Below are 12,798 nucleotides of genomic sequence, written 5' to 3' on the forward strand. Positions count from 1 at the left end.
TTCTTACGCTCTCTAAAAAATCTCCTCCTCATAAATTTTCATTGCGTTTCTTATGGAGTGTGTGAGTAGGTGGGGTGGGTAGAGATGATGCCTAAAGGTGGGTGAATAGATAACTGGGGAAAAACCTAACTGACATCTGCTAAGTACCTTAACACCTGGGCAAAGGATGAACAATGGGAAAGAAAGGATGGCTGTATTTCTTTTTTGAGATTTTTTTTAATGTGCTTTCCCCATCTCGTAGCAGAGTTAGTCAGTGCACCCCCAACTGACATATGGGAAAAACAAAAGTTAAGGTTCTGCTAAAATTGTAGAACCAACAAGTTCATTATTATAGCATATTCAGCCTCCTTTTAGTCTCCTGGTTCAAATAAGTTTAGAGTAATTTTAAAAATTATCTTATGGACATATTTCCTCCTTCTGAATCTGAGAGTGAATATCCAACTCTTTTTCTTGGGTGAAGCATACGTTTGGCTCATGGAGCAACCTTTGAAATGTTACTTCTATCTGTGCCCTCCTTTCCTTTCTAAGAGTCACTTCCCTAATTCAGGTCATCATCATCTTTTACTTGTGTTATTAAAGGTGCCTGCTCACTGGCCTCTTTGCAGCTGCTCTTTCCTCTACCGTGCCACAAAGTCATCTTCTTACCAGAGATATGTGATCTTGTTATACCTCTGCTTAAACATTTTCAATGACTCATTCTCTCCACTGCAGAGCAAGCTCCAAAGAAGAGATTTAAGGCCCTCTATCTGCCCCCAATCTACCTGTCTAACCTCATCTTCTACTCTACCTTCCTTGCTCCCTAGGGTTCCTAAGTCCACCTAGGCCTTGTGCTTTGTTCCTCTGGTAATCCTCTTTTTTTTTTTTTTTTTTTTTGAGACAGGGTCTCACCCTGTTGCCAGGCTGGAGTGCAGTGGCACAGTCTCGGCTCACTGCAACCTCTGCCTCCTGGGTTCAAGCGATTCTCCTGCCTCCGCCTCCTGAGAGCGGAGACCTGCCACCATGTTTTTGTATTTTTAGTAGAGACAGAGTTTCACCATGTTGGCCAGGCTGGCCTCGAACTCCTGAGCTCAAGCGATCCACCTACCTCAGCCTCCTAAAATGCTGGAATTACAGGTGTGAGCCACTGTGGCTGGCCCCTCTGGTGATCACCTTTTGACCATTTCTACATATCGTGCAAAGCTTGGCTCAAATCCTATCTTCTTAATGAAGCTTTCTCTAATCTCCACAAGGGAATGCATCTTTTCTCTGAAAATTTTAGGCACTTTACACTTTTGTTTTTCATTTGTCACAATCCATGACATGTTACAGTTATTTGTGTGTCTCGTCTTCCCTACTAGACTGGAAGCAGAAACAATGACATCCTTGCATTTCTCCCAACACCTGGTACAATGCCTTTTATATGGTATATGCTTATTAAATACTTGTGGAATGCATGTGAACTCTGTTTAAACCCCTAAAAACTTAATTTTAGCCAAACTTTCTTTCTTTTTTTCCCCAATTGAGTTGCCTTGTTTTCCAGGTTTCTATCTGAGGAGCTCAAATGAGTGAGTAGTATCTAAAATGTAGGCAATTCAAGGGAGACAGGGCACAAACAAGGACTGGAGTGGGAAGACTTCTGAAGTCTTTGTTGTTAATAGGCAGAAAGCACACGTAGGCTCCAAGGAAATATGAGAAAACTTTCCAGAATTAAAAATCGTTCTTGCCAGGCTGGCTCATATCTGTGATCCCAACACTTTAGGAGGCAGAGACACTGGGATCGCTTGAGCCCAGGAATTCAAGACTAGCCTGGGCAACATGGCAAAACCCCATCTCTACCAGAAACAAAAAACAAAAACAAAAAATTAGCCAGGCATGGTGGCATGCACCTGTAGTTCCAGCTACTCAGAGGCTGAGGCAGGAGGATTGCTTGAGCCCAGGAGGTTGAGGCTGCAATGAGCCACAATCACACCACTGCACTCCAGCCTGGGCTTCAGAGAGAAAAACCTGCCTTTTATTAAAAAAAAAAAAATTTTTTTTTGCTTTTGGGCTCTGGATAGCTTGCTAGAAGACCAGCATATCAGTAAGGATTGGGTTAATGTGTATATGCCGGGGTTCGGGGGGAGGTGGGAAGAATAGAGGCTTAAACAAGCTAGAAGTGTATTTCCCTCTTACATTAAAAACAAACAAACAAACAAAAAAACCCACAAAGGTAGGCAGTCCAGTGCTGTTAGATGAGTTCCTTGGTGTGAGGCACCCAGGTTCCTCTCATCTTGCTCTTCTGCCATCCTTAGTATATCACCTCTTGGTCCAAAAATGTTGCTAGGTCTCCACCTATCTCACTGGTGTTCAGCCAGCAAGAATGAGGGATGGGGAAAAAAGGTGTGTTCTCCCTTTTAGGAAACTTCCCAGTGGTCACTCAGTGTTTCTCCTTGTATTGCATGGGTAGAAATCTAGTCTCATGGTTACACTTAGCTGTGAGGAAGAGGGGGAATACAGTCTTCTAACTGGGTTTCCAAAAAAAAAAGAGGAGAATGAATCCTGGGTGGCAACTCGAAGTGTCTGTCAGAGCCAGTATCAGGCCTTACATGGCCTCATATTCCTTTAGACAAAGTACAGCATTATGTATAAAAGTAATCTCTTAAGAAAAAAAAAAATCTGTTAAGTTAAAGGAAAAAAAGAGCAAGCCAAGCTGGGAATAAACAGATTCACCCAGGATAAAGGCCTCTTGATAAAATGACAAAAGGTGACCAAGTAAGGCTTTGCCCCTCCCCGCACTCTATATCCAGTCTCCCTCCCTCCAGGCTTCATGTCCCTGAATCTTCACATCCACACTGTGAGGCGAGTATTAGTAAGCCAATCATACAGGGCAGGAAACCAAAGTCCAGGAAGATTCGGTGAATTGGCCAAACTGCCTGTACTACAGCAAAAATTATATAAATCACAGAATGTTTTCTAAATAGATTTGTTCTTAATTTTGAGTATAGATCACTTCAATTGGGCCCTAAAGAAAAACCTATTACAAACACATGTCACTTGAAGTAGGTGATTTAATGTGGAATATTAGAAAAGACTCTAGATTTGTGGCTTTCAATATTTTAAGGTCGCATCAACTGCTTTGAACTCTTCTGATTCAGCAACACCCCCTAAGCCATGTTGGAGTTCTCCAGCTATGTTTTTAAATACATAGAAATTTATTTTTATGAGTCCCCCAAACATATGAATACTGAGGTGATTGTACTTACTCAATACCAAGTGACTTAAAAATTAAAAGACTAAAAGAAACAAAGACTTTTACTTTTTTACTGTATATGTTTTTTACCTATTAGAAATTTTTAACAACAGTGAATTGTATATATAATAAGAACTTTTAATTACAAAATTATAGGAAAAAAATGATGGATACAATGCAAGGTAGCTATCATTATCAATGGCATTTTGTTTTTTACAGAACTTCTAGAGAAAACAAGAAGAAGACTTCGAAAAACATGCTGTGATGTCTCCCAGTGGAGACAGGGCACGAGGTGAGTGAAAATTGCAAAGAACTGTTTTCTAATAAGAACACAGGCAAACTGAGAGCTTAGCTTAAACCAGTGATCATTCTTGAAGCAGAAGTATTATAAATTTCTTTATAGAATTTTATAACACTTCGTGGTTGGATAACCATCAAATAAACTAATTGTGAGATGACTTAATTAGCTAGCAGAAAGGGCAAATAGCCACCTTCTAAACCAGCTATGTTGCATCAGTTGATTGCATATATGAATGCTTATAGCATTGAGACAAGAATGAACTATGTTTTTGTTTGTTTGTTTTGTTTTGTTTTGTTTATACAGAGTCTTGCTCTGTCGCCCAGGAGTGCAATGATATGATCTCAGCTCACTGCAACCTCTGCCTTCCAGGTTTAAGCAATCCTCCTGCCTCAGCCTCCCGAGTAGCTGGGATTACAGGCTCACGCCGCCATGCCCAGCTAATTTTTGAAATTTTATAGAGACAGGGTTTCACCATGTTGGCCAGGCTGGTCTTGAACTCCTGACCTCAAGTGATCTGCCTGCCTTGGCCTCCGAAAGTGCTGGAATTACAGGTGTGAGCCATTGTGCTCAGTCACACTATGTTTTAATTAAGTTCTATTTTGGATGTCTTTGATGATTGCGAAAAACAGATCACATTTACTTTCCATTGAAGTGATGTATTCTGAGTTCCTACTTCATGCTGGGCTTTGTCACTTAATAACCATGTGGGCTAGGTAACCATTATGCCCGCTTGACAGTTGAGGGAGCATAGGCTTAGGAAGATTAACTTTCCCAAGTCCTAAAACGAAATAAGTAGCAGAGCTGGGATTCGAAGCTAGATGTCTGACACACTTAAGAAAAAAGTCTCATAATTTAAAACATTATTTTTAAATTTCAAAACCCAAAAGTGCTCATTGTAAAATAAAATACAAACACGATCATGACAGAAGAGTTTAAGTAAGATTTAAAAGCCCGTCCTACCTCTAACCCCATTACTCTTTCCAAGCATAACCACTGTTAGTAGTTTGGTATAAATCCTTCCATATCTTTCTTTTTGCCTAGCGTAATTTTCTTTTTTTCTTCTTTTGAGACTGAGTCTCGCTCTGTCACCCAGGCTAGAGTGCAGTGGCACAATCTTGGCTCACTGCAACCTCCGCCTCCCGGGTTCAAGTGATTCTTCTGCCTCAGCCTCCTGAGTAGCTGGGACTACAGGCGCACACCACCACGCCCAGCTAATTTTTGTATTTTCAGTAGAGATGGGGTTTCATCATATTGGTCAGGCTGGTCTCAAACTCCTGACCTAGTGGTCCGTCCATCTCGGCATCCGAAAGTGCTGGGATTACAGGCAGGAGCCACCACACCTGGCCCAACCCAGTGTACTTTTCATCGTACATTTGGCAGGAGAAAGATATGGAAGGATTTTCACAGTATCACACTTGAATGTATGAAAAATATCCATACTTTTCACAGAATCACACTTTCTATCTACTTAAATAAAAAAACAGAGGAGGTTGAATTTACTATATATCTTTACTAGAATAAGCATCTACCTCTAAACAATAACTGAAATGCTCATTCAGCTAACATTAGGCATCTATCTGCAGAGACTCAAAGAACTCTAGAACTCACTCTCTGTTTCCCAGGGACTCACAATCTAGTGCAGTGGTTTCTAAGTTTATTTTTGAGAGAGTAGTTATAGACTCCTTTGAGAGACTGCTGTGAGCTCTGAACTCTTTCCCAAGAAGAAAATGAACCTATACAATTTTGCCTATAATTTAAGGATTTGTGGAAACCTTGAGAGTATGGACCCCGATCTTGTAGAAGTGAGACTTTTAAATGTATAGTTTGATAGAAATACTATAATGGAAGTGTAGACGAGATGCTATACTACAGCACAGAAAAACAGGGCTTAACTCTCCTGGGACATATCAAGAAAGACAGGGAAGAATGACATTTGCACAAAATTTTGAAGGACATTAGGAGTTTGACAGCTAGGCTGGTGCAGGGGAAGGATGTCCATACAGGGAACAACCCCAGAGGCTAGAATAGATGGGGAACCATGACTGTCTTTGTGATAGGAGCCCAGTGTGTATGGGAGCGACTAAAGATGAGTCTGCAGAGCTGGGCAGAAGCCAGAACTCAAAGGGGTTTTTCTGTTGATTTAGGACATTTGAACTTCAGGAGTCATGGAATGATTTTGATCAAGACTTTCATCGGTGGGCAGAAAGTCTATATTAGTGCATGGCTAAATAAATCATCATGGGAATAATAATTCGGATGACGGAATAAGGTATAAAAAGTAGATAAGACCATTGGATTCTGATTTTGAAGGGGATCATTGACTACCTGATATATTGTTTAAAATATATATTGCTAAAATAAAATGGAATTGATGGGAAAGCCATTGCTTTTACAAAGGAAGTTGGGAGAATAAAGTTCTGAAACTGTATGAGATAAAAGGGGTATATGTCAAACACAAAATTTGGGCAGCACATTGACTCCTTGGCTGCAGTAAGTCCCATGCACAGGCAAGCTAGTGTCAGTCACTCAAGGTGTATCGCTCGCTCCTGATTTAGCCACTGTCATGCCCTCTGTTGTCTTCCAGGTGCTTCAGATGGGCCATGTGACTTCCTATTGATCCTTCCACCTACAATGAGCAGGAAGGAAAAAGAGGGTCCAGTGGGTCAGGCTTTTAACATCTCTACATTAAGCATGTATTGCTTTTATAATTGAGATTTGAAAGCAATGTAGTATAAAGCAAGGCTTGCAGATAACATCATAGCTGATTCATTTCTATTTGGCTGTACTTAACCTGATATACTTAAAAAAAGGAAAATAGTAGTTTTACGCCCTACTTCTTGGCAGTGGCTTCATAAAGTCTCAAGGATATTTCACTGGATAAATATTATTTATTATTCCATTAAATTTTTTACTTATCAGATACCGTAAAGACTTGGAAAAGTAAACTGTGCATGTATTGCATATGTTATTTTATGTGTATAATGTATCTTATGAAAATTTTTTTAAATACAAAGAATCATTTGGTCTTTGCCAAAGGGTAGTGCTCTGAAAGGTTTCTCAGGCATGTTTAAATAGTGAGCTTTGTTAAACCAAAATTTACAATTTAGGTGAAATAACATTGATTTTTCCAGTTTGCCTTTTCTAGCTCATTAATTTTTTTTAAAAAAGAATGGTCTTCTTGCTATTAATATGAATAAATAAAAGTTCTGTGGGGTTTTTTAGGGAAAGCAATAATTGATTATAAACATCTCCTGAAATTAAATTCAACTCAAACTTGTGTTGAGTGCCCACTGCAAATAGTTCGCATGTCAGAGGAATGTGAACAAATGATTTAAATGTAGTTATCTTTAAAAGTCCAGCTAATTTTGCACTCCCCTCCATAAAGTATCTGAACATTAAAAATATTTGATAATTTTTTAATTGCTGAAAATTAAGTAAAATTGTTAGTATAAAAAGTAAAATGCTAATATGAAGAGTAAAATTGATACTATAAGGAGATATGCCATGTTTATTCTGAGGCTTCAAGTCCAGCACTCTAGGATCATAAGATGTTATGCTCAGAGAAATAAGCCAGCGCCAAACAGCAAATACTACATGAGCTCACTTATATGTGGAATCTAAATAGTCAAACTCATGGAAGTCAAGAGTAGAATGATGGTTTCCAGAGGCTGGGGGTGGGTGGGTGAATGGAGACATGTTGGTCAAAGGGTACACTTTTCAGTAAGACAGGAGGAATACATTTTTGAGATCTATTGCATAACAGGCTGACTTTAGTTAATATATTGTGTATTTCAAAATTGCTAAGGGAATAAATTTGAAATGTCCTCACTACAACAATGACAAATATATGAGGTGACAGGTAGGCTAATTAGCTTGATTTACTTATTCTATGTTGAATACATGTATCATAACATTGCACTATGCTTTCTAAATATATACAATTATAATTTGTGGATTTAAAAAAAAGAAATTAAAAAAAATCATTACCTGCCAGATACAATGGATATGAATATGAAATGGCACGGTGGGTCATGACTGTAATCCTAGCACTTTGGAAGGCTGATGGGGGAGGACTGCTTGAGGCCAAGGAGTTCAAGACCAGCCTGGGCAAGAAAGCGAGCCCTCGCCTCTACAAAAAATAATTTAAAATTAGTCTGGTGTGGTGGTGTGCACCTGTAGTCCCAGCTACTTGGGAGGCTGAGGTAGGAAGGTTGCTTGAGCCCTGGAGATCGAGGCTGCAGTGAGCTAGGATTATACCACTGCATTCGCTCCAGCTTGGGCAACGGAACAAGAGCCCATCTCGAAAAATAAATAAGTAAATACGTAGAGACTATTGCCTATAATTCCTGGCAGGAAGAAATATTAATAATGCAGTTTGAGAATGTAGTAGAAGAGGGATTGACTAATTATGACTTAGAGGACAGGGGCAAGCTTCATAGAGAAAGAGGTGCTTGAATTGAGCCCTGAAGGATGAGAAGTATTTCATTAGATAAAGAAAGATATTTGAGGGATAGAAGATGGGAGGAACAAAGGCATAGAGGCATGAAAGTGTTTGGTGAAAGGCATGAACTGTGATCATCTACACATGTATATCACATATACTAACTACTATAAAGTTTTATTTGAATTACTCTGAAATAGAGGAACAAACCAAGTAAATTCAGTTAGTCCAGTCACTAGCTGTTACAAGAAGCAAAATCATATCAACCAATGTCTAACTGGCTACAGGGACACACCAGGAACTCCACCCAGACAACCTCTCCAGATTCTGATTAGAGGAGCAGTCCCACAGGATATGGGGAGGTAGTGATTTGCAGAGCCGACGAGGTGGAGTTAGTGAGATGGGGTTTCTGAGATTTGAGATTAAGGTCCCACAGACAGAGCTGAATTAAGATACCTGAGGCAGAGCAAAAGTAAGGCACTTGCTTAAACGGATTTTCTTTCAATATCTCACACTTGAATGAAGAGAGGGTGATCTCTTCCTGGAGGAAGGGTGGAAGAGGAGGCTCCTGAGAGCAGTACTCAGCTCAGCTTCCTGTCCAGGATCAGTAAAGTTCAGCTCTGACCTCACACTGGCTACACCACTCAGCAAAATGAAAATCCCGCAAGAAAACCAGACTGTCTTCTTTGAAGGCTAAAGGCTTTTTGGTGACCATGTGTTGCTATTCAAACCTGCATTTAGGATACCCTACTCTCACCCCAAACACACACACACACACACACACACACACACACACACACACACACACGCCAGCCCTCAAGGGGCTTATCGAAGCATTTCTTTCTTTTTATTTATTTAGTTTTCTTACTTTTTCATGATCAGTAAAACTGCCAGAAGGAAGCATACCATTCAATCACACAAGAGACTATCCTGAAGAGAAATCCTGATAAATCTAAATCTAGTTTTCTCCCTCTCACATTTCCAGGGATGTTTTAGCACCTCTGATAAATTGGTGCCAGGGCAGCTCCTCCATCCCACTCTAACCCCAACTTTAGGCCCAGAGTTGCCAAGCAGCTGGTTGCTGGTGAGCTCCCTTCCTACCCACTGCTGGGCTGAGGCTGCGCTGTGGATGGGAGCACTCCATTCTGACAGCTGCAGTAGTAACCAGCTCCCGGTGGGGCTCACTTCTGAGCTCGGTGCTTCAGACCTTGGAAGCTAACACATCCCTATCCTGTAAGACCTTTATATCTGGACTCCTCAGGAGACTTCTGCATTTGCTTGTTCTCTTATCTCTACTGATCTCAGGCTAGAGCTGAGCTTCCAGCTTTGTACTAGGACTAAATTGCAAAGCATAGCAATAATCACCACTAGAGACTTACGGTCATTCCAGACTGAGCTAGCAGACTCAGAGAGGATAAGTAATTTTCCCAAGGTCAACCAGCTATTTAAACCATGGACTTGGGATTTTAATTCACATCTTCCAGACTTCAAACTCAAATTCTCCATTTCTACTCCCTATTAACAACTAGCGTGGCTCTTGGTGTTGCTCTCAACTGACTGAAGTATTAGCTGAGAACAGATTAAAGTGTGTTTTAAAAAATATCTCAAGATTCAAAGGAATAGAGTCATAATGTTGATGACAGGCAGTGAAGCTGATATATTTGGGCAAGGCATCTGACCTGACAGCCATTTTATACCACTTACTTCTGAGGCCTGCCTCACTGAGATGAAAGACGTGTTATCCGATTCCATAATCATCATTTGTATATAAGAAATTGGGACTCTATAGTGAATCATTTTATTTTTTCTGTCAAAACAGGAGCTTATGACTTGGCCAAGTCACTTATCCTCTCTGGACCTCGTTTTCTGTATTTGTAAAGTGACAGGGCTTGGCTGGCTGATCTCTGTATAATCTTTCTGTTTGATTTTCTTTACCACTCTACGCTGATTCCTTAGCCCATATTGCAAGGAGTTGTGATGGGTGCAGTTTTGTTTCGTTTGGTCCTTCCGAACTGTGAGATTGCTTTATTCATTTATTCAGCACCTATTTATTCAAGGCCTATTCTGTGCTAGACACTGGTTTAGGTCTTGGGGAATACAGAGTGAACAAAAATGTCCAAGCCCTCATGAGGTGGCGCTGATAAGCCAAGATGGTCAATGAGCAAAGAAATATATAACATTATCATATGATTGGTAAATGTTGTGGAGAAAAATAAAGCAGTGAAAGGGAGATAGGGCATAGAGGCCAGGACTCCTCTCTTACATGTATGTGTCAAAGAAGGCCTTTCTAATAAAGTGACATTTAAGCAGAGACCATAGATCTTTTTTGTCCTTGATGTCGGGCAGGAGGATATTGTCAATTTGAGAAGACTCTGAAGTTGCCAAGAGATAGGAAAGAAATAGGTCTTAGTGGAGATAAATCATAGCTCGAGGTTCAACCTAGCTCTTCCTCCTCACACTCCTTATAGCCCAGGATTTCCACAAATCAGCTTCTCTGGGCTTCTATGATTCCAAACAGTCTTTTAAACATTTTAATGACTTCTCAAATGTATTGCATCTACTTATTTATTTAATTTTTACCAATGGACAATTAACAGTACATTAAAACTTAACTATGATAACTGAATTTACAGGATTTTAAGAAGCAGGGATCTGTTTTGCATGTGAATTTTACATCCAGATTTATACCACATGCTAAAGGAAGGACCTAAGCTAAAAAATGTATAGGAAGGAGTTAAAGATGCAAGGACTAGGCTGGAAATACTATTTTTAAGGGATGGATTTTTTTTGTTTTTTTAGATTTATTCTGCATCTACTGGCTCATTCAAAGCCCATCACATAATTTGTTTTGGAGACAGGAGCATTCAGGAACAGATGAATGGCAGACACTAGGAGCCAAAGGCAAGCCCTCCAGGTGTTAAAAGGAAAGAAGTGGACAAACACCAGGCAGTGAGGATTCTAAGGTGCATTCCCAAGTGGGTGAAGGAAGAAAAGGATTGAGTTTGTTTCTAAATTTAAAACATGAGAATCTAATATATGTAACAAGGGCTAAGCTATTGCAGATCATCCTATTTTATGACCCTGTAACCCTGCAAATGTCCTTTAGGGCCTAAATAGAACACTAAATCCTTTTGTTCTACTCTCCCAGTCTGGATTTTCTTCTACCAATTATTTCTCCCTTAATCTCTACATCCATGATTTTTAGATGCGAGAACACCTTATCAATTAATTATCAATAATTCGTTAGTTGAGGGGGATTATTTGCTAGATAGTTACCACTGCCAGTGTTTAGGACAGTGTAGTGTCTTTGTCAACAAGCCTTTATTGAACTTCTACTCTATGTTAGAATATATCCTATGTACCAGGGATAATAAGAGGTGGAAAAAATAGCCTCTTTTCTCAACGAAGTTTACAATTAACTTAGAAAATGAGATTATTTACATAAAATGAATAACAGTAGAAAAATTTGTTTTGATTCCTATTGAGTTTTATAGTTATTCCAAGAAAGGAAAGATAATTTCCTATTGGATTGAAGGGGAAAGTTCTAGAGAGGGAATGGGCCTGCATTAGACTTTGGAGAATGAGTAAGGATTTGTCCATTGCAGTGGGGCAGACCACGCAGCAGGGAGAGGGAGAGACAAAGTAGGAATCCAAGTGGTGAACAAGGCTGAGGCGGCTGGCAGACCTCCTACACATCAGAAATGAGGCTGGAGGGGCGGGCCAGGGACATTGTGGAGGACCTTGAGATCTCAATTTTATTTTATGAAGACAAAACAACAGGCCGGGTGCAGTGGCTCACTCCTTTCATCCCAGCACTTTGGGTGGCCGAGGCAGGCAGATCACCTGAAGTCAGGAGTTTGAGATCAGCCTGGCCAGTATGGCAAAATCGCATCTCTACTAAAAAGACAAAAATTAGCCAGGCATGGTGGTGGGTGCCTGTAATCCCAGCTACTTGGGAGGCTGAGGCAGGGAGAATTGCTTGAACCTGAGAGGCAGAGGTGGGCAGTGAGCCGAGATCACACCACTGTACTCCAGCCTGGGAGACACAGTGAGACTGTATCAAAAAAAGAAAAACGAAAAAAGGAAACGCCTGTTACAGTTTTTGAGCGGGAGCAAAAGATCATCTAAGTGACATTTAAAGGAAAACAATGTAGTAGCAGTGAAGAGGATGGATGAACTAACTAGGATGCTCCTAGAGATGTTTAGGCATGAAGCAGTCAGGGCTGAACCAAAGAGGCGACAATGAAAACAAAGGAGAAAATGAAAGAAACCTTACCAAGGAAGACTTGTAAGGATTTCACAACTGGTGGATTTTAGGATAAGAGGCAATCATTTCAGGGTCTTGAGCGTGGGTCAGTGGTGGTGCTGGTGGCAGAGCTAGGGGAACCTGAAGGGGGAGTCTGGAGAGGTTAAAGATACCAATGTGATTTCAACAGACTGAGTTTCAGGACCATGGAGCAGCCCAGTGACAGTATTCGTTGGAAAGAAATGTAAGGGTGACCAGGGACATTCATTTAGCCAGAAAAAGAAAGAAAGAAAGAAAAAAGTTTTGTTTCCTTTCCTTAAAGACCTGAATACTAAAACATAGGTAAAACTGCATAGCGAAAATACTAGGGATTGAGAAATGATGAATTGTTTAGCATAATTTCAGCTTAGGGTAAGGTGATGATTTGTTTGGATTAAACAAAAGAACAGTTACAGAAGGCTTTGGGGGCTGGAGGGCTGGGGAAGGGAGGCCATTGGTTGTGATATCACCTTGTTACCACACTGCTGAGTGATATTTGGAATTATCCTGTTAAATTTTAGCCTCAGCATTTTAGAGCTACTAGGACTTTGAAAGCCTCCTCA

General features: G+C 40.3%; 1 protein-coding gene across 2 annotated transcripts in view; it reads left to right on the top strand.

Moving 5' to 3' along the window:
- The window catches only part of ARHGEF33 (Rho guanine nucleotide exchange factor 33), an 87,014-nt gene that overhangs the window by 2,431 nt on the left and 71,785 nt on the right, over positions 1 to 12,798 (top strand). For both annotated transcript variants that reach the window (XM_030921432.1, XM_010364140.2), the window contains exon 2: positions 3,428 to 3,500. The gene's annotated coding sequence lies outside the window, so the exon portion shown is untranslated. The remainder of the gene's footprint in view (positions 1 to 3,427; positions 3,501 to 12,798) is intronic.

The sequence above is a fragment of the Rhinopithecus roxellana genome, chromosome 17 (assembly GCF_007565055.1).
Source record: "Rhinopithecus roxellana isolate Shanxi Qingling chromosome 17, ASM756505v1, whole genome shotgun sequence".
NCBI lineage: Eukaryota > Metazoa > Chordata > Mammalia > Primates > Cercopithecidae > Rhinopithecus > Rhinopithecus roxellana.